This window comes from Aphelocoma coerulescens, chromosome 3, assembly GCF_041296385.1.
Source record: "Aphelocoma coerulescens isolate FSJ_1873_10779 chromosome 3, UR_Acoe_1.0, whole genome shotgun sequence".
Classification (NCBI taxonomy): Eukaryota; Metazoa; Chordata; class Aves; order Passeriformes; family Corvidae; genus Aphelocoma; species Aphelocoma coerulescens.
This window is the reverse complement of record NC_091016.1, coordinates 98,844,393-98,864,627: the sequence shown is the minus strand read 5'-3', so window position 1 is coordinate 98,864,627 and position 20,235 is coordinate 98,844,393. Positions and strand designations below refer to the sequence as shown.

The window sequence follows — 20,235 nt, the reverse complement described above, 5'->3', positions numbered from 1 at the left end:
CTGCGTTGGCCTCACTCAAAATTGATTGCTGCAGATTGCTGCAGATGAGGTTTTTAAAAAATAACACAAGTACCTTCTGATACTAGCAGATTAATTGTGATAAAAGAAACATTCTCAGATGTCCAGGGTTGCCCTTTCTAATCTTACACCTGTGATCATCTGGAGATCATGACATAATTTGGTTCCATCTGAAACATTCATTAGGGAAAACCAGATTCTGCAGACTCAATCATATGCTGATTTAATGCTTTCAGAGTATTGCCACTTTGGCTGATGTGGATCTCATTAACGTTATCAAGGCCACATCAAAGCAAGTCAGAAAATCTGGTGGAAGAGCATCTCTGCCAGCTTTACTCTTGTCATGATGCTACTACTTGCTGAAATTTCACAGAACTACAATGCAAACTATTCCAAGGGATAAGGGCAGGTATGCAATTCCTATGAATGGAAGAGACATCCTACAGTACAGTCTATACTTGTAATGACTGTACATTACTCATGCAATTACGGCACTAAACCATTAGTATTTGATGAGTGAACAGGAGGAACAATAAGAAGAGGAAAAGAACTTTCATTTCCTTCTAACTACTGTCTACAAAAGAATATTTAAGAATATTTATGCCTCTCTCCTGGTCCTCTATTTTTTATTTTTTCCACTCAATAGGCAATGGCTAGCCCACTGTACTAAGCACAGGACTGGAGGGAGGGAGCACTGAGGAGGCAAAGAGGAAAGGATTGAACAGAGAAGCAATGTTTCTAATGAAAGGATGGGGCTGGAGCAACAAACCAGAGTTTTGGAGATTTTCAGTCTTGAACAGGTAAGTAATATCTTCCCTCAATTGCTTCCTACCCTGCGTATGAGAAGCTTCTCTTCGGCACCCTCACTAATTTCCAAATAAAAATGCATTACAGGGACCATGCTGTAGTTATTATTTTTATAGTTTCACCACCATGGGAGGGAACATGATAACATCAGAAATAGTTTTGTTACAAGCTCTGTGCTGAAGGGCTAATGGGAAATGAAGAGAATACAGTGTTCCCCATTCTCAGGTCATATTTAATCATTTGTATTTTATTTCTCTTTGCTTAAAAAAAAAAAAAAAATCAGAAACTCCCTGGTAATTTAGGAAGCTAAATAACATTTTAAAAATGGATTGAAAACCAATTTCACAGTTTTTAGAACATCAATTGTGGCAGGATTATCTACTAGCTCTTCTACTGGAATTATAAAAGGAAAATGTGATTATAATTGTCTAATCACATACTCAAAACACAGTAACAATAGAATATTTATTGTGTGCTTTCATATTTTGTTTTATATGTTAATTGTATATTAGCAGACTTTTTATATATGCATATAATTGTATGTCTGTATATGCATGCATATATAGAACACCCAGATTGGAAGGGACCCTGAAAGCTCATCTGGTAAGTATGTATATAAAACTTCATATTTTTCTGTCTAAAATACATATACACATGTTCCCAAGAGCCTACATTTCTTTGAAATTCATTGGCTTTAGTTTTCTAAGTTTACTTTGGAGCCTTGAAATTCTAATCTTTGCTAGGTTTCTATGAAAGGTGAGAACCACTGCTCCATAAGTTGAACTACATTATGATGGCTCTAGCTTCACACTTGAGTTCTATACATATTGTCTTGTAGAGATGGAAAAAAGTGAGTTTCTATGAGAAAAAAGAGGCACTTTTCTTGCAGTGAAAGGGCAAGTTGTAGAAGAATCTGAGCATTCCTGCAGGTTTGCATCCTTTGAAAGAGATCTTCTCTTCTGTATAGGACAAAGCTTATAATGTCTTGCAAATCCAAAGGTGGACGGGTTGGATACCAAAATGATAAAAAGGAGGATGATCTTGTAGCATTTTTAAAGGAGGATGTTCAATAAAATACTTTAGTTCCCTGGCAGTTGCTTTGTTGTACAGGAGGTATTTTCTGTCTGAAATAATTTTAGCAAATGCTGTACCATGGTTTCAGAAATTTGTGAGACAGATTTGCAAAATTCCATAAATTACTCTTTAAATTCTAAATCTGACATTCAATTGTTCTTAAACTGTACAGCAGCACTGAACCCCCTGGGCAGGAGAAGTCCAGCACCAGGCACTACAACTGTCTCCCCTGCAAGCCGGGCAAAGACTGAACCACCCCCAGGTAAGAGACTGCCAAAAACCACAGGGCTTCCCCCCAGCCCCCTCCCCCAGAACCATTCCAATGGTATGCCAAGGCATTGGCCTCACCTTTTGTCTCTTAATAGAGGTCTATTTTCCATTTCCATGACAACAAATGAGGAGAAAATTCCCTGAAGGACCCTAACGCCAAACAATAGGGAAGATTTCCAAAGAGCAAGTAACGAAAATGGGCAACATGCAGCTTCATTCCTATGCAAACTACATAGAACTTTTGCCTAATGTTTTTATTTATATTCATCCATTTACATTGCTTAGGTACTGTCATTTGTTTTGCAGCTTTCAGTAGTGCTTTCAAGCCATAACTACTCCATAAATTGCAAGTGTTCCACATAACACGTCACTGTAAACGACAGATGACCTCCAGTCTACCTTCTCACTAAGAAGACAGCAGTGCTCTGATAAATAAGATTACGTCTTTGCCATGAAAACAAGATTTTCATGTCTCTTGTAAGCAGCAAGTTTGAAAAATAAGTTTGAAAGATATCTGTAGCAATTCATCTGACCAGAAAAAACTTGCAACTTTCTTTTTCGAGTTAGTTTGCCTTTCAAATTAAAATAGGACTCACGCCTTCAATTTTATCAGTTGTCTGCAAAGCCACTGCGAACAGATTTTTAACACACCCAGATATCTGCTCCACAATGTTAGAAAACTGAAGAGTCACTGAGCCATTGATATCTTCTTTCTTTGTCCCATAATATGTCCTCTAAGAAAAAATCCTCATATCTTTAGGAAAAGTACAAGCTCCTTTGACCTAAAAACTGGGCACACAGAATTGCTAAAGTTTAAGCTGAACAAGAAACAAGATTACATAAGGAAAGTGAAATATTAGCAGAAGTAAAATAATCAAACTTCTTAATACATTTTAGTATATTTGATTCACCGTGAATGTAGATGAATAGATGCATGGGTAATCAGGGAGTTTAACTGTTAGTGTATAAATTTTTATTTTCAAATAGTGGTGGGTTCATTCATAAAAATATTAATTTCCATTATTTGCTTACTCTGTGTCTCTAGCATCCTCTTTTTTGAATATTTTGACCTTAATGACATTGAATATTTCAAAGCCTCAGCTCTCAGACACCCACATCTTCCCTTTTTCCTTAAATTCTAGTTCTCAATATCTAATTTTGATGGTTTTCTTAGAATTGATTTTGAAATAATCTCTATAAACAGCACTTCTATGTCAGTAATTGACACCATGTGCAAACGTAGTTACACAGAACGTAGAGATGCTCTTAAAGTTGAAGGGATAAAGTATTAGGCCAAATAAGCTTTGAAGTAACCACATATTTGTTTGTTAAATAACCTTAAAGAGACTTATTTCAATCCAGGGTACATGGCAAAGCTACAATAATCAAAGATACTGAAAAAAAAGTAATTTATTTTTCTCTTCTCTGGTTTTATTTTTTTTTTTACCTCCTGTATCTTATGGCTTAAATGATACTTTATATCAAAATCCATCAGTAACAAAAATCCATCTACTTTTGGAAAACAGCTGTAATACTGAGGTGTTAATTCATGTAGTTACTGTATCTGGATCTCAACAGAGTCACATTACAACTACATATCTCAGATCTAGACACTTCAGCTATTTCTCCCTGCTTTTTGAGGCCCTTTTGATACCTTGGTTATTTTTCATAGCTATACCATCCATATTTTAGCTCTATGTAGATACATAGATGGATAGGGATACATGTAGTGTAAAAGATCCCCAACTGCAATACACCAGTCTCCCACCATTCATGCTCTTGAAAATAGTTGTTAATCATATTACTTAATCCACCAGAGACAGATTTGTAAGTATTGTGGTAATACTAGTGATGGATGAAGTAAAGGAGAGGAGAATGGAATAGGAAGGATGCCAGAACAGGTCCTTCATTGTGATACAATCATTTGCCCCAGTAAATTGTCCATGCATGATTCTTCTTGTGCTTCTCTCCTTCTCTGAATGAAAAGGAAGAGGATGGAAAATATTTCAGCCCTCACCAATGCAAGCAGAGTAGAATGTTTATTACACTAGATTTTAAAAACATTGATAGATATACACATCAGTTGTTGCCAGATGAAACATAACATTTTAATATATACTCTATTTATTTATCAAATATCTTTCTAATAAAATTTTTGAGGGCCAGCTGTGGTATCTCTAAGTAGTATTTTTCTCTCTGAATAGGAAATCAACTTGTAAATGAATACAGAACTTCACTAGCTAGGATTATGACATGACAGACCATTTCACTGTCAAAGAACTACAATTTATGGTACTAAACATCAGTTCTTCTACTAAAATGGTGATGTAATGTGAGCTAAGAGCATTTGACAGATTTCAGGAGAAAAAAGAGCAGTTAGTATCTGTTTATGAAAGTGAATTGCCCTTAAAAATAAATTGATTCTTCAGTGTTCATAGTTTTTAATCAGCAGACAGAATAATTGATAGCTTTATTGCTCAAGCCAATTATCATGTATGTACTTATCCCTATGTTATGAAGATATTCCTAACTCTTCAGTCTCTGAACTTAATAATCCAGAGCCACAATTAGCTAATGATAAAACCAGTTCTCTCATAAATTGTTTTCCAGGATGCAATGACACATGAGATATTTATTCAAATTTATCTGCAGCAATATGAAACTGCAAGGCTGTGTTTACATCAGTGCTGCTGTAGATGACTGAATTCATTCAAAGCAGAAGAGAAAACTGGCTATGTCTGCAGAATAATGTTATTACTCTTGACTCCCTGCTAGCATCTTCCTCTGTTTGATCCTGTCCTCACAAACCTGTAATCATCAAGTTCCAGGCAGCATGCACTTTAATGTGAAAATTGAAATAGGCTCAGAAGATTACTTTGGAACTCGGGTACCACAGGATTGTGCCCGGCAGTGGGATGTGACACAATGCAGAGACAGGCAGCTGTAGTGCTGCTTAAATTGTAGACATATGGAATGGGATCAAAACAGTCCAGTAGGCAATGTGGGAGTGCTGCCAGGAGGATCTTGCAGGAGAGTGTTTCATTGTCACCTTCACTTCATGGAGATAAAAGCTTAGCAGGGAGCAAGTGAATAGTTCTGGTGCTGATTACAGAAGGCAAGAAGAGCTCCTGGAGAGAGGCTGTAAAAATAGTAGGTTAAAAGTCCTGAGTGACACTGCTAATTTGGAGGCTTTAATCCTGTGTCTAGATTTCATTATTGATGACACCTTTGTAAGTAAAGCATTTCTGTAAGGACCTATGTCTCAATGTTGGAAACTCAATTACACATTGTGTGAATGTGGGTTGATTAGCTAGTGACCTTCCACTAAAAGGCAATGGCCCTGGGCTTCTTTTTAACATTGTGAAGGTGGCATTTTGCTGTGAATACTCACTTGCTAAAAAAATATGCTCTACGTGTTTTTAAAACTGTATTTCAAGGCCAAATTTAACTGTTCTTATCTGAAAAGTTCCAGTGAGGAACTGTCCAAAAAACACTCTTTCTTTTAAATTAAAGACTTCAGATATGTATATGCTCAATATCTAAGTAAAATGATGCTTTGGTAATGGGTTATTTATTTCACTGTGCTAAGATTTCAAGCATAACCAGTTCTCTGTTATTGTGTCTTACTGAATGAGATAAACAGATTGTGTGGTGATTTTAAGAGATCATATTCTCCTGTCCTTGACTATGACTAAACAGATAATGGCACTTGAATTGGCATTCATATGATCAAAGTGTATAGATATTTGAAGACAAATACATAAATGAGGAATTATAATTACATTTTTGGCTGTGCTTCAGAGAAGATAATTCTGCATTTCAAGACACTGAACACTCAAGTAATGTCAAATGTAAATATCATTAAGGTGAATCATCTTCTAATAAGTGTACAGTGCCTATGACATTGAGAACAGAGATTGAAATGGGCTGTAAACTTTCCTCTTGCTCTATGTTTATTGTATACTATTATTCCGACTGCTTATATACTATAGAAATATTGACTACTTAAATGTTTCTCATGACAATAAAAAAGTGTCTGGAAAGCTGTTTATCAGGAAAGATTGAAAGCAGCCATGATATTAAGACTTCCATTTTATCATACCTGTATTGGCAGAAAAAGTAGAGCAGGCACAGATGAAAACATCATACAGAATTCTACTGATGGCTATTGCATGCACAGAAAAGAGGAGATTAACAAGATGGATGGAGGAAGACTTCTAAGAACTGTTTTCTTTAAAAACACAAAATAATTGTATGTCTGTAGGCTAAAAGTTTATGGGGAATATTTTCCTCCCTCATTTGGAGCATGACTTTGAGACTAGTTTATATAAAATGCAGATTAACTAAAATAATGAGAAACCATTTAACTGTGAAGAAATTTTTTAAACTTTTAATATGATACATGAGATTTAAGAGAAAATGGAATCTTAAACCAAATCATCTGTTGGGCAGCTGCGACTCGAATGCATGTAGTATCTCTAAAAATCATGAAGAAGAGGATCAATTTATTAGCAGTGCTGCACTTGTTCCTTGATGGGGAGAGAAGGCAAGCAGTATTACTTTCCCAATAAAGAAGTCCATCTTGAAACATCTTTTTGCAAAATTTTATTTTCAACAAAACATTGAAGTCTTCATTAAAATTGTCAAGAAAATTCACATTTCCTTAAAATTTGTGGCCATCTTTTATAGTTGGGCTTATTAGTCTTTACTCTTACTCTTACTCTTCTTGAACAGAAAAGGAGAAGGTAAGTTTGACATTTCTCCACCTAGATGGCTGAGCATAAGGAAATCTAAATGATCCTAGGTTAGCCAGGGCATTGACATCTAAATCATACCATCCTCTGTGGATCAAAATCCTTCTACATTCTGAGCAGAGACTATATCCTCATTCCAGGTTCCAGTACCAAAAATTATTAAAAATAAGAGAAAAATCCCATGATATACTATTTTGTACCTGCAGTTTGAATACACACCCAACCCCCATTTTAAGAAAGGTATAGTTGAATTTAAAAAGTTGCAAAGAAGTCCTATGAGAATGACCAAAATCCCTGAACACTTCTGGTTACAATTTTTCATAGTTGATAAAAGTCTGCTGTTTTGTAATTCAGCAGTTTTTGTCTGTCCTTCAATGTACTTTGAATAAAATTAGCTTGTATATAAATAACCTCCTGCAAGGTTATTTTATATAATGAACTCTTCCTTAATGTCCTCACAAGGTATCAAAATAGCATCATCATTTTTAGGTCACTTGTCATATAGAGGGACAATTTAAGCAGGTGCTTAAGTTTAAGCATATGACTGCTCTTTGGTGCATTGGAACCTTGATGAACTTCTTTACAGTTAAGTAATTATCACATGAATTTCCTGTCTTTCAAGTGATAGATAAGCCCCAGAAACTGAGATGTTTAAGGTCTTTTAGATGGCCTAGTACTTTATATGGAATGAAACAGGAACAAATGTGAAGGAATTTGGATAATATCAGTCTTACTAATATTAAATCTGTATGTTTAATTTCACCCTGTCAAAGCAAAATTAGGTTTTAGGTAAGTCAGAATGTTTTACTTGACTCTTCACTCTTCTAATCTCTTTCCACATAATTCTTTTAATGTGATAATGAGATGGTGTTCCATATAAGTATTTCATTACATGTTCAAAACAGTGGTTACTGGTAAAAGTTACTTTAAATGTCAACAAAATGCAGTTACTGTGTGTGCAATGAATATACTACATCAATGTGGAAAAACACAAGGTAAAGAGTTGGTAAAATGCTGTTTCCAGGGCACATCACCATGTATAATATACAATTCTAAAACAAGAAAGGTGATTTTCATTCAATTGTTTTTTCATGACTTCAAAAGTGTCCTGAATTAGTGAACAAAGGTACAGATGTCCACAAAGTAGAAGATAAAGGACTCTCCTGTCTGATGTTGCTATGAAAATTCACTGTCTTGATGTGGGAAAAGAAAGCTTATGCAGTTCAGTTTATTTAGTAACCAAGCAAATCAATAAAATACAACATATTAATTATTACATTTATTCTTAAAAAACAAATATGCTGCCTGCTGTGTATTTATCTGCCAGCAGTATTTGTTTATGAAAGCTTTTTATTGTTCTTTTTTTACTACCTGATTTTGAGCATGCTTTAGTGCCCTTCAATCTTTAGTATTTCTTCTAGCGCAGAGTATTTGCTCTTCCTCTGGGACCCCCCTGCCCTCACTGCAGCACTTCACCCTTTGCCCAAACAGGGCAGTGCTGGCTGGGCAGAGGGCACAGAAGTTGGGACTTCTGTTCATTATTCCTCTCTTCAATGCTCACGCCTGCTTCACCTTTGGTATGTTCTTTTCACTCTGTTGTTTTTTATTTTTTTATTTTTTTCCAACTCAGGTTTGTCCAGAGTTACTTTGTTTTGCAGTTTGATAACCCCTGGTACCAGTAGGATTTCTCCAGACCAGTACTGGTGCATCAAGAATGAACTGAGCCATCAGTGTTCATGTCTTTTTTTCTCTTTCATTTTAGTTTGTCTATTTCAGTGAGTATTTCCTCACTCTCTGTTCTTTTGTCAAAATCTTCATTCATCTCTGATTCTCAATTTATCCATCTTTTTCTGCTTACCTCTTTTTGTACTTAACAATGCCCTTTTTCTGGCTCACAGAGGGCTCTTCCACGGGTGGCTTGTATGAATAAGAGTCTGAAAGACACTCAGGCTTAGTTCTTTTTCAAATGAAAGCTTGTATAACTTCCTGTTTATTTTTTAAAGTTTTTTCAAGCTGCTTGTTATCATTATTGATTATATTATCAAACTGTGCAGTGTAGAACCCGACAGTATTGATATATTTTGCTTACAGGTAAAGCAGGCTTTTCAAGACATGACTGTTTAGGTGTCAAGATGGTCAGTAACAGAACTTTTAAAATAAAGAAAATTTCAAATTATTAAATCATTCACAGAGGTAAAATAGATTAACTAAAAATCCAGTAGGAAAAGCAAGTGGAATTTAAAATATTTGTGATTTAGTTTTCTCCAGCTAAATTCCATGGCTCTAAGTCCAAAAAGAAATCATTAATTAGTGGAGTCCCTTGAGGGTCTCTACTGGGACCAATACTATTTAACAGTGACATGGACAGAGGGATGAATGCACTCTCAGCAGGGTTGCAGATGACACCAAGCTGAGCTGTGTGTTTGATTTGCTTGAGGGATGGGATACTGTCTGGAGGGACCTTGTCAGGCTTTAGAGTTGGACCCAGGCAAACCTCATGAGCTTCAACAAGACCAAGTGCAAGGTCCTGCAGCTGGGTCAGGACAATCTCCGGTATCAATCCAGGCAGGAGGATGAACAGATCCAGAGCAACCCTTCCCAGAAGGAGCTGGGAGTGCTGGTAGATGAGAGGCTGGACATGACCTGGCAATGTCGACTTGAAGCCCAGAAAACCAGTTGTGTCCTGGGCTGAATCCAAAGCAGCGTGGCCAGCAGGGCGAGGAAGGGAGTTCTGCCCCTCTGCTCTGCCCTTGTGATATCCCAGCTGGAGCACTGCATCCACCTCTGAGGTCCCCAAACACAAGAAACACCTGGACTTGTTTAGAGCAGGTGGAGACATTGGCCATGAAGTGATGAGAGGGCTGGAACAGCTCTTCCATGATGAAAGGCTGAGAGTTTGCGTTGCTCAGCCTAGAGAAGGGTAGGCTCTGGGGAGACCTTATTGCAGGCTTTCAGTTCAAAAGAAAGTTTGTAAGAAAGCTGGAGACTTACTACCAAGGCCTGTAGTGGCAGGACAAGGCCCAACAGTTTTTGGCTGAAGGAGAGTAGGTTTAGATTGGACATGAGGAAGGCATTTTTTACAATGAGTGGTGAGGCACAGGAAAAGGCTGCCCAGAGAAGCTGTGGTTGCCCCATCCCTGAAAGTGTACAAGACCAGGTTGGATGGGACTTAGAGTAATCTGGTTTAGTAAAAGATGTCCCTGTCCATCGCAGACAGGTTGGACTGGATGGTCCTTGAAGGTCCCTTCTTACTAATTTTCTCTGTTTTGTTTCCTTTCTTCTTTGCCTCTGTTTCTTGAGTTCTTTTACTCAGAGTTCAAATTAAAATACAGGAGACCGGGAGTTTATTTTCAGACTTAAATGTTTATTATATCTTACTTATCTATTATATCAGCTGCAGAGTGTGTCTCTAAGTTAACAAGGTGAAAAATGGCTCCGAGTTCTAACTTCCAAGGTCTTTTAAGGTCCAAACCACCCATTTAAGAATGGAATGCCAACTAATTGGTTTTTACTTATAATCCAATAACTAACTATTCCTGATCCGCACTGTGGGTTTTTTGACCCAATACCAAAACACCCAGATTTGTGAAGAAGAAGGAGAAAAGAGGAAGAACAAATCCACATCCAAAATCCTCCATATTGTTACATATATCCCAGGAACCTAAATTTTCTACATCTCTACATATTCCACCCAGTGATATAACTTTAATTGCACAGCAACAACCTCAGTGTTATCACACAATCTGGAAAGCCTTTCCCAAGGCTTCAGGTCAAATGCAGTGTGCTTCTGAGGATCATTGCTTGTCAACACTGAAAGATTGAAATTCTCAGAACTCAGGGTTCCAACACCTCTTAAGCTGAATCTCTCTATGATTCTGATTCTGATATTTTGTGATTTCTTTAAGGGATTTTCAAAAATAATTCTGAAATATGCTGTAAATCCATTCAGATAGTTGCAATTCAAATGCACTGCTTAGAGCTTCTGCTGCTTTCTGTGTTTATTCAGAAGGTAGAACTGAGTGGTATATGGCACAGTTATAAAAACTGTAGGTGCAGGTTTCCTACAAGTCCAACCAACAATATCATTTGTGTTCCTTTAACAGCCAGGCCTTTCACTAAGATGCATATCATTATAGATAGGATGAGGACTATATTTTCAGTGAATAATATGTTGGATCATGAAGGATTCAGGTCTCAGAATTTTTCATGTGTCTATACAGATTTCTGCAGACTGGTTTTTATTTTAAACTCTGTACTGAACTCTGCCTACTAGCATGCAAATACACTTCATCTGGTGAGATATTCACAAAATATTCACTTTGATCATTCACTGTTAATTATTTGTGGAAGCTGGCGATAAACATCTACTTTACAGGCAAATTGAGCACTATAATTGGTTTTGGCCAAATGTATAAACAGGGTGTCTTAAGAAAGACTATGGAATGTGATCTTAGGTTATGCAGGCAGACCTCCTCATCACTGCTGAAAGGTTATGTGCTTTGGTCTGTTCTTATGAAACCATATTAAGCTGGTGACTGCAGCATTGTGCTGGGGGATTCAAGTCATAGCACAACTACTGTCTTGCTTCTTGACATTTAACAACTCACATCACCAGCACTTCCCTTCTTTCTCTTTCTTCCATATTTCTTTTCAATCTGCAGTTTTATTTTAATCCATTATTTTAGACTAGAGGCAAACTGCAAATATTGCTCTTAATTTAACTGGTGTCTCTTTGCATCTGTTTTTACCAACAGATCTCCCTCTAATCCCATGCAACTTTTGACTCATAACACTTTTTTTCATCATCAAAATAATTTTTAGACATCAAAATAATTTCTGATGTAATGCCCATTTTTTATTCCTTTTCATCCTTCAGCCCAAGCATCATTACATATGCTGTGCCCATTTCATTAAAAAAAAAAAAAAAAAAAAAGCAGTTAACAGTAAAGTCCAAATGAATTAATGTACTTGGCAAGTATAGTAAGACTTACCATAAGTTCTTATTCTTACATGTGACTATAATGTTTTGGAAATGAACACACAATTCAAGATCTTGATTATGTAAAATGAGTAGGGAAAATGACTGCAAAGAGGGAAAACAATCTTATTGCATGAGAAAAGATTTATTTGTATATATATACAGAGATATACATAAATGTATATTAAAATTTGTGCTGTGTGGATACAAATTATCCAACATGTTTCTCAGTTTAGCCAGAGTATTCTTTTTTTACAATGTGGATATGGTATTTAAAAGTACAGATTTGTAGGGGTTTTTTTTGTTTCTTTGGTTGGATCTTTTTTGCACTATGTGTTTTTTCTCCATTTTAGATGGAGTGAGTCCATAAAAAAATGAGTGAATTTTGAAAAGTTTTCCATTATAATGACATTTTGACCTCAACAAACTCATAAAATTATAGAATAATTCATGTTGGAACATACCTTATGAGGTCTTTCATCCAAACTCTTCCTCACAACAGGGTCAAAAAAGAATTGACACCAAGTTGTTCAGGGTTTTATCCAGTCCGGTCTTGAAAATCTCGAAGCGCGGAGGCTGCACAACGATCTGGGAAACTTGCTCTACTATTTAACCATGGTCATAATTTTGTCCTTATGCCAGAATCTCCCTTTTCAAATTTTGGTCATTGCCTCCCAACCTCCTGACATGCCCAGCTGTGAAAAGTCTGTCTGCATCTCCTTGCCATCTTCCCCAGAGGCATTGGGGATCTCCTTAGATGCCCTGGAAGCTGCTGCTTTTTCAGGCAGGACAAACCCAACTCTCTCAACCTCTCCTCACAGGGCTAAGGCTCCGGCCCCTGACAGTGTTTGTTGGAGCCAGTGCTGGATGGAGCTGGTCTTGTGCACACTCTTCAGCATTTTCTGTGGGGGTCCCCAGCTGGACTCCATCTCCTAGATGTGTTGTAACATGGACTCAGTATAGGGGAAAAGCTGTTTTCCTCCATTAACTGGCCATGCATCTGTAGACACAGCCTAGGATGCTGTTAGCTTTCAGTGCTGCCCAGGCACACTGCTGGCTCAGGTATAGCCTGCTGTCCATCCTTTCTTAGTGCAGATACTGCTAATTTATTTAGAGATCAAGATTTCCATACCTCCACATTGTGAGGTTTGTGTTTTGAAGTGAAATTAAATGAGAGCTCCCTTTGGAATGATTTTATTTGTGGAGTGGAAGGCATCTTGAATGACATTGTAGAGTTACATTTTTTTTCTCAGGATAACTATCATGCCCAGAATTTTCTCCTTCTTTAGAAACATGAGTTTTGATTTTTTCTGTACTTTATGTAAAATCTTTCATACTTTCACAGGATTTATAAATTAATTTAATCCACTTATTACCTAGCAGGTCTGGAAACATCAACTCTTCAGTTACTTTCTTGGGTTCAGCACCATAGGTTTCAGGCTGTGTCTCTAATGTGGGTTCTTGTACTTGATTTTACTTTCTTATCTGAAATTGTTAACTTCTAGTCTGTGAGTCTGAGCATCTCTAAACAGGCCTTTGGCAAGCTGTGGGGAGATTGAATTTATGTGAAACAATTTGGTTATTTGATGTGTTCAGTGTTTGTATGTTTTGTTAGCAACTCTGTGTACCAAAGTAACATTTACCTTAGACTTTGATTTGAAATGGAAGAAATTAATTGTAAGACCTACCTAATTGCAGAACTATCTTAATCCATAAAGATTTCTTTCTTAAGATAAAACCTAGGATTGAATACAAGATGATTACCACTGGAGGGAGATTAATCTTTATTCCTTTATCAGGTTTACCCCTTAGCCAGGGAAGTACTCCCAGCACAGGTCACATAATTTGAGTATAGAGTTGTGGTGCAGGGTTGCTAGAGAAGGGAAGAGGAATTATGAAATAACCCTGGTTGCTGAGCACTGTTGCAGTCTGTGTTAGGTAGGGAGAAGTGATAGCACTGGGTATCACAGTAGCTCTGTGTGTGTGTGTGCATATGCAAGAGGTGCAAAGAATGAGAGCTCAGTGAGTGCTAAGTCTGCTGCAATGTTTCCTTCTCCCTTCTTCTCAGCAAGTATATGGCTAGGAAAAAAAGTAACACCCCAGTACTGCCTAACTATGGTCCTTTGCAACAGGACTTACTCTTTAAGACCTTGGTATTCAAAACTTTGAAACACGGTTTGTTTTTTTCCTTAAAATTCACAAAGTACAGGAATACATCAAGTATGAAGATGGTGAGGGGAAAAGTCTCTCAGAAAGTGGGCAATAAAGGGAATGAAGTGTGTCTAGCATTGCAATCAAACAAACCCTTGTCATGAAAATTCATCTGCTGGGGAAAACCAGAGCATCTCCTCTGAAATATGTAGCAGTGATGAGTGATATTAGCTGATGATATGGTTCTGTATAACTTTATGCATTTTTCTTAGTGTAGGTCATCATGAGAGTGTCCAGAGAATAACTTTCTCGGTAATTTGTTAATCTTGGATTAATATATTGTATAGTTTTGTGACATATTTATAAAAAGCTATGCTATTTTTTATCCTAAAGACAACGCTCATCTATCTATCTATCTATCTATCTATCTATCTATCTATCTATCTATCATCAGGCTTTTATTTGCAATAAATTTTAGACACTTTATCAAAAGTATGTTTGATTTATGCAAGTATATATGCATTATTCAGGATGAATGAGGAGTGTTCTAATGCATTTCAGAAGGCATTTTTTATATCCTATTTCTGAAAGGAAAAAATAAATAATGTAGAAATGTTTAAAAGCTGTTTAAAATTCTAGACATTTTTCCTTTGAAATCTGAGTTTCCTATTCTGACTTCATTATTTTCAAATTCTGCTGTCTAGGAAAAAATGAGAAATGAAGTTTATTTTTCAGTCATTGCCTAAGATGCTAGGACAATCTTGGGCCTTGGATTAGAAACTTGACCTCAGCTCAGCAAGAAAATTAGATTAAAGCAGAACTTCAAATCAGATGCCTCAACTGACTATTACACATGCAAACTATGTATATATTCAAAATATCATGATTTTGAAAAATTTGAATCCAATGACAGAATATAGACAAAAGTTGGGTTTTTAGAAAACACTTAGGCACTTTGGTGCTCATTGCTGCAGAGCCTTAGAGACAGATACAAAATGTGACATAGGCAACAAAGGTAAGAGTCATAATTGCAAGTGATATGTCTTAATTTTAACTGTCCAATACCAGATTAATTACCCTTAATTACTTTTATGGGCATGATGAAGAGAGCTTAATACAGCCACATCCTAGGTATAAGAAGGATATCTTTTAAGAACATGCACTTAGTTTTTCTGCATCCCTCAAATTTCCAAATAATTTTTTTTATAATCTCCCCACTTCCATCAGGTGAGAAGATAATACAAGGATGACTAAAACTGCTGAAAGAACTGTGAAAGAGAAAGGCAAATGAAAATGTTGAAAAACAGGTGTAAGATGATCATCATGGCTATGGTGACTGTACAAAAACAAACAAAAAACCACCCCAAAACAAAGGGGGAAAAATGCAGCAGAGACTGGAAAATGTGCTGCCAGGTTTTGAATAATCCTCTGAAGCGATGTCCTTGTTCAAAAAGCCCAACTCCTGAAGCACTTACTTGACCATATAGAGTTGGCGATTTGAGAGAAAAGAAGTAGAAACAGATACAAGACCCATTCAGTGCCAAAGAGCAGGTAAATAGGAGAGTTACTGTCCTTTCACAGGTCCTTTAAGCCAACCATGCAATTTGGGAGATTTTGTCTTTTTTCAGTATTTGAAGTTACCTGTGCAACAGAAGATGGCTAACAGTATGAAAGAGAAAAGTGCAGCAAGAACTGGTAGTCACAGGGAATATCGTGAGTTCCTATGACAACTGAGGACTGTCTGGAGGCTGCAAACGAATCATGTCTTAAATATATGCTACTTAAAATGATGAAAGAGGATATTTTCCTTTTATTCTTGAATTTTCATTCAGAATTAGTTGCCTGCTTAGTACCAAGTTGAATACTAATAACATTCAGTACCATGACAAAATCTGTGGTTGCAGCTTGAGTTTTGAGTTTTGTGAATAATGTAAAACTTATATTCCACAAAAATGATTAATAAAACTACCATAGGGAGAAAAGTTCTGCATGTTTATTCATTTATTTTAGCTTCCTTTGCTTTTAAAAACCATAGCTTATAAATAGTTCACTGTAAAGACCATAGGCTAGGCTGATAAATTTTCATGTGTTTGTCATGGGGAAAATATTAAATTTCATGCTTTGTCACAGATTAATAGGAAAACCATATTAGTACTATGCAGAAAATGTATATAATTTCAGAGTCATGCCTAGAAGAAAGACAGAATAAAGTAAGAGTTTACATAAGAAAAGAAAGGCATTACAATGTTGAGACATCTTGGAATTTCTCTGTGGTAAAAGAGAGCCCCATAATATGCTGGGTTTGTCCCTGTTTTATGTATATATTGAAAAGAAAGGACATTAAATCTTCACATGCTTTCTGTGTGATTTATCTCCCCTAAATACCCAACTGTTTGTCATCTAAGATAATTACCCTAGGTTCTTCTTATAGAGAAAAATAGGCATTTCCTGAAGGTTTTTTTCACTCAGACTCAAATTTAAAGATGAGATTAAGTGCCTTCTGCATTTTTCTGCTCCAGTAAGGTCAGTCTCACATTTTGTGTGGCCTGTGGGATGAGTGATGGTTCTATTCTTTTTCATACAAGACATTAGAAAGTGTCAAATAAGGCAGTGGAGAAGAACAAGAACAAACCATGAGAAATCGGTCTTTTCTAGATGTTGGAACAAAGAATTAGTGCTTATCTGTATCTAGGTACCTTAAAAATTTTAAATGACTCAAAAGGTAAACTATGATATAAATACTGTAAAAGAACATAGTATTTTCTGTTGCAAAGACTTAGGGAAGAGAACTCAATGTGGCAAAAATGGAATTCCCTATGAATATGAAAAATATACTTCAGTATTTCCTAAATTATTAATATGTGTTTTATGTATCACACATAATTTCTCTGTAAAGATCTCTCATTTTTCTTATTGGAATTCATCAGTATATCATAATAGCTTTGGGGTTTTTAGTCACTTTGAAATAATACATGGTCCAACATGTATTTTATCTCTATTTCTTTCTACTGTATTTCTGGGATATTTAATATTTTTCTCTCTTGATTTCAACATTGCTGCTCTTGGGGTACTATTGTGCTATGCTTCATCAGTTGAAGCAATAATCATATAATCATCAATTATATCTTCTCTGGAAATATCACCAAGTGCCTCATAACTCTCTTTCTACAATATTTCACTGACACATTTAATCTCAAATGTTAATCTAGAAAACTGAAAATGTCCTCCTGGAGATTTAGAGGTACCTAAAAGGAGATGTACCTGTCTAATTTCACCTGCCAGACTCCATGTTTCTTATCTGAAATTGTAACAAGTTGCTTGATTTTTAATTGATGTTGCAAATCTTCTGGTGTCAGTCCTGAGCAGTGATAATAGCCATGGTGCCATTTAGCCTTCTGGTGTTAAACATACTGAGTCTTTTTTTTTGTTCCTTGCTTTTTTTGCTCCAATCAAAGTGCTGATGCATTCTCTTGCTAAATCAACTTGCCCTCTTTTTTACTGGCTAAGGACAAAATTTTGATACTTTCAATCACTTCAAACATACTTTATTCCATAGCTTGTTGCCCTAACTTTGCTGTTGATTATAGTGAAACTAGTCATCCAGCCTAACAACTGCATTTTAGGTATTTCAAGTTCAGCAGAATTTATCTTACTGCAAGTACATATGCGTAATACAACTTTTATTTCATGCAAATATGCTCAGATTCTCTAATTCTTTTAAATATATCATGGTACACTATGACAGTATTTTCTCTGGATGTTAAATTTATCATTAGATGTCTCTCACCTATATACTCAGCATGTTATGGATGGTCATTCAGTTATGAAAAATTGTCATTTGCCTTTTCTTTTTTGGCTGTCACTTCCAGCTTCACCATTTCTTTTGATTAAATGGGGTACATCCTCTGCTGGTAGAAGTAGATGAAATGTCAGTATTTGCTTTACCTTGCAAAAAATTAGCTTTTGTGATTTCAGAATCTGGGTTCTTTTAGTACAGAAGACTGTTGTGCTATTCTCAATGCCAGCTTCCAGACCAAATTTATCACAACAGCTGTCAAGGACTTTAGACTTATTTTTGTTTTATTTTCTCCTTCAGCCCTCCTGGTTGCCCCAGCATGAGTGATATGCCAACTCAGGACACAGAATAAACTGTAAGTATTTAATAGTATAGAGACTTCATGGAGCTTAATATTGCAACTCTCTGCATTCCTCTCTTTAATAAGAATTTAACCTTTGCTCTCCTCCTACTTCTAATGTTACCATGAGGCTTTTCTAACATCATTGCACATGCTATGAGTCTTCTAATACCAGTAAATTCTGTACTTCTGTTCACATAGAGTTAAGATTGCTTAGGTATAAACATTGCTTACATATCACATACTTCCAAATTCATCAGATAAATTAGTACATCTTTGTAAATGGGATTAGTTATTATTTATTGAGAACAGAAGTAATTGTTAGGGGAAAGAACATTTTTTTAAAGGAATTTCAACTTTTAAACCCAGAGTGGAAATATTACTTAATAACAGCAAGGGATTCTCCCTCTGGGCCTTAATTAGAAGGAAGCAATACTTAAAGTTTTCAAATTAAAAAATAATGGCTATTGATGGTAACAGACAACAGGCAACATAAACAGATTTGGTAAAACAGAATTTATTTTCTTCCTAGGCTGTTTTACAAATCATTAAAACACTTGCTCAACACGTTTCCAAACAAGCCTCTTTCTGATGACAGTCTGTGCAACAAACAGAAAACATGGTCATTTTGGAATCTTTACTACCCTGGAAGAGATGTACACAGTCTTTCTGGAAAAACTGAGCAGCATTCGTAGATGATCTTCCACAAAAAGATTTAAGAAAAAGAAAAAAAAGCTGTATTACAGCAGCACTCTCACCACTCTCATATATTTACTAATGAAAACAATGTTTATGACTTTAAGGTGATGACAAATACATGAACTGAGAGGCTAAATTCAAAAAGGTTCATGCTACTAAGTGATTTTACATAGCTGACAAGAGGTAATAAAGCTGAAAAAAGAAGACTGACAAAGCATTGCATGAACAAAGATGGAGGCAGATTAACCCCACAAACACAGAACTCTTAGGGAATAGTTTTATTTGTTCAAGGACTAGCTAACATCTTATATCCTGTAGAAGGCTGTTTTCATTATACCAGGGTTTTGCAAAGTCAGGATGGTGGAGAACAAGATAAAAGTCCATTGCTGTGATGAAGGAGACACGTAGGCTGAAAAAGGGTAGTATCTTTTGAAAGTGCTCTCAAATTATCTATAGCTTCCTTCACCCCAGTCCTGCTAAGGAGAGCAACTCCAGAAAACCCTTGTATCTATGGCATGGAGCTCTTTTTGTGTTTATCCTCAAAGAACACAGTAGTTTTGGAAACTATTGATGTCAGCAATCAGCTCTGGTTAGTAATATGGCTCTGGCTGTGCTTTGAAGATGCATGTGAAACTTTGGATCTGCTGAGGCACTGGTAGCTTTAGAACACTCTCACCTTTAGCTTTGCTGCTTCTTCCCTTCTGTGGAAAGCTCTGTGGTTTGTCAGTCATTCAAAAGGTCTCTGAAAAACTTGCAGCAAAAGATAGCTGCCAGAGAGCAACTTTCTCTGCTAAAAAAAAAAAATAAAAACCAGAGCCAGAAGCTGGACCTTTCATGAAAAAATGCTACGGATAGTTACACTTCTGTTTGGGGTGGCTGGCACTGTAGGGATTGGGTGTTATGAGTGCCTGGGATGTAGGAGGAAATGCTAGGAGGGTCCACAATCAACATATAAGTTTAGATAATTCTAGTGAGACTACAAAAATGAGACAGTTAAGATTTTATTGGTAAATCATAATTCTTCAATAGAGTTGGGGTTTTTTTTGGTTTTGTTTTGTTTGGGATTTTTTAAGAGAATGAACTTTCTCTCACATTGCCTGTAATGAATAGGCAAAGGGAGCAATTACTATCTGAGGTGGCAGAAACTGTCAGTGTGCTTTGGTATATTTACCTGAGGAGAAGCTTCTCATTTGGTCTCACTGTAACCAAACCCGAACATGTTGCAGTGCTTGGTTTGGTTATCAAGCCTCAACCTTCCCAGAGAGGTCAGTGGGGCTGCTTAGGGCAGAGCAGCCATTCTGCCCTCCCATAGTCCTTTTTGGACAGCCCCACACTCTTGCTCTGGTTA

General features: G+C 36.4%; 1 long non-coding RNA gene across 2 annotated transcripts; it reads left to right on the top strand.

Annotated features, from left to right (window-relative positions):
- Positions 1–322: 322 nt before the first annotated feature.
- LOC138107375 (uncharacterized) lies at positions 323–18,784 on the top strand. 2 transcript variants are annotated; one of them, XR_011149460.1, is made up of 5 exons: positions 323–427; positions 665–818; positions 2,072–2,161; positions 18,149–18,203; positions 18,721–18,784. It is a non-coding gene; the product is annotated as an uncharacterized lncRNA (long non-coding RNA). The 2 variants fall into 2 exon arrangements; XR_011149459.1 differs by lacking the exons at positions 18,149–18,203; positions 18,721–18,784 and adding an exon at positions 4,780–6,707.
- The last annotated feature ends 1,451 nt before the right edge of the window (positions 18,785–20,235 follow it).